Raw genomic sequence first — 2,500 nt, forward strand, 5'->3', positions numbered from 1 at the left:
CCTCCTCTCATTTTTCCCTCCGTCTCTCTCTTCCCTCCTTGTTTCCCTCTCTCTCTCCTCCCTCCCTTTCGTCCTCTTTCTCCCTCGCTTTCTCTCCCTCCTCTCTCTTTTTTCTCTCTCCTCTCTCTCCTCTCTTCTCTCTCTTCTCTCTCTCCTATCTCCTCTCTCTCTCTCCCTCCTCTCTCTCTCTTCTCCCTCCTCTCTCTCCTCTCTGTTCTCTCTCTCCTATCTCCTATCTCCTCTCTCTCTCTTCTCCCTCCTCTCTCTCTCCTCTCTTCTTTCTCTTCTCTCCCACCTCTCTCTCTTCTCCCTCCTCTCTTCTCTCCTCTATGGACTTGTGATTTTAAAATATGGATCCGTTGAAAAAAGTTTAAAAGGAAATTCAAATCTTCCTTTCATTTTTTTCCCCAATAGAGACTGAAGTTTCTGTTCTTACTCCTCTGCAGCATTAATGTATGACCTCCTCATCCTCTCCTTCCTCCTCTGCTCCTCTGACTCCTCTGACTCTTCCTCTTCTCCTCTGACTCTTCCTCTCCTCCTCTGACTCCTCCTCTTCTCCTCTGACTCTTCCTCTTCTCCTCTGACTCCTCCTCCTCTCCTCTGACTCTTCCTCTTCTCCTCTGACTCCTCCTCTTCTCCTCTGACTCTTCCTCTTCTCCTCTGACTCTTCCTCCTCTCTCCTCTTCTCCTCTGACTCTTCCTCTTCTCCTCTGACTCTTCCTCTTCTCCTCTGACTCCTCCTCTTCTCCTCTGACTCTTCCTCTTCTCCTCTGACTCCTCCTCCTCTCTTCCTCCTCTCCTCTGACTCTTCTCCTCTCACTCTTCCTCTCTCCTCTGACTCTTCTCTCTCTGACTCCTCCTCTTCTCCTCTGGCTCTTCCTCTTCTCCTCTAACTCCTCCTCTCCTCTGACTCTTCCTCTCCTCTGACTCTTCCTCTCTTCCTCTCTCCTCTGACTCTTCCTCCTCTCCTCTGACTCCTCTCCTCCTCTGACTCCTCCTCTCTCCTCTGACTCTTCCTCTCCTCCTCTGACTCTTCCTCTCTCTCCTCTGACTCTTCTCCTCTCTCTCTGACTCTCTCCTCTCTCCTCTGACTCTTCCTCTCTCCTCTGACTCTTCCTCTCTCCTCTGACTCTTCCTCTCTCCTCTGATCCTCTCTCTCTTCTCTCCTCTGACTCTTCCTCTCCTCTGACTCTCTCTCTCCTCTCTCCTCTGACTCTTCCTCTCTCCTCTGACTCTTCCTCTCTCTCCTCTGACTCTTCCTCTCCTCTCTCCTCTGACTCTTCCTCTCTCCTCTGACTCTTCCTCCTCTCCTCTGACTCCTCCTCTCCTCTGACTCTTCCTCTCCTCTGACTCTTCCTCTCTCTCCTCTGACTCTCTCTCCTCTCTCCTTCTGACTCCTCTCTTCTCTCCTCTGACTCTTCCTCTCTCCTCTGACTCTTCCTCTCTCCTCTGACTCTCCTCCTCCTCTCCTCTGACTCTTCCTCCTCTCCTCTGACTCCTCTCCTCCTCTCTGACTCTCCTCTCTCTCTGACTCTCTTCTCTCTCTCTCTCTCCTCTCTCCTCTGTCCTCTCTCCTCTGACTCTTCCTCTCTCCTCTGACTCTCTCTCTCTCCTCTCCTCTCTCCTCTCTCCTCTGATCTTCCTCTTCCTCTGATTCTCCTCTCTCCTCTGACTCTTCCTCTCCTCCTCTGACTCTCCTCTCTTCCTCTGACTCTCCTCTTCCTCTGACTCTCTCTCCTCCTCTTCTCCTCTGACTCTTCCTCTCCTCTGACTCTCTTCTCTCCTCTGACTCTTCCTCCTCTCTCTCTGACTTTCCTCTCTCCTCTCTCTGACTCTGACTCCTCTCCTCTGACTCCTCTCCTCTCTCTCCTCTGACTCTTCCTCCTCTCCTCTGACTCTTCCTCTCTCTCCTCTGGCCTTCCTCTTCTCCTCTGACTCTTCCTCTTCCTCTGACTCTTCCTCCTTCTCTTCTGACTCTCCTCTCTCCTCTCCTCTCCTCTGACTCTTCCTCTCCTCTGACTCTTCCTCTCTCTCCTCTGACTCTTCCTCCTCTCCTCTGACTCTCTCTCTGCCTTCTCTCCTCTGACTCTCTGACCTCCTCTCTCCTCTGACTCTTCCTCTCTCCTCTGACTCTTCCTCCTCTCCTCTGACTCCTCTCCTCCTCTGACTCTTCTCCTCTCCTCTGAACCTCCTCTCTCTCCTCTGACTCTTCTCTCTCTCTCCTCTCCTCTGACTTCTTCTCCTCTGACTTCTCTCTCTCTCTCCTCTGACTCTTCCTCTCTCCTCTGACTCTTCCTCCTCTCTGACTCCTCTCTCTTCCTCTCTCCTCTCTCCTCCTCTCTTCTCTTTCCTCTGACTCTTCCTCTCTCCTCTGACTCCTCCTCTCTTCTCCTCTGACTCTTCCTCTCTCCTCTGACTCTTCTCCTCTGACTCTTCCTCCTCTCCTCCTCTCCTCTCTCTCCTCTGACTCTTCCTCTCTCCTCTGACTCTTCCTCTCTCC

At 52.1% G+C, this 2,500-nt stretch overlaps 1 protein-coding gene across 1 annotated transcript in view; it reads left to right on the forward strand.

Annotated features, from left to right (window-relative positions):
* The window catches only part of vcam1b (vascular cell adhesion molecule 1b), a 41,778-nt gene that overhangs the window by 22,527 nt on the left and 16,751 nt on the right, over positions 1-2,500 (forward strand). The gene's annotated exons all lie outside the window — the stretch shown is intronic.

Source organism: Boleophthalmus pectinirostris, unplaced genomic scaffold (assembly GCF_026225935.1).
Source record: "Boleophthalmus pectinirostris isolate CB_2022bp ecotype Guang Dong unplaced genomic scaffold, ASM2622593v1 HiC_scaffold_7, whole genome shotgun sequence".
Lineage (NCBI taxonomy): Eukaryota > Metazoa > Chordata > Actinopteri > Gobiiformes > Gobiidae > Boleophthalmus > Boleophthalmus pectinirostris.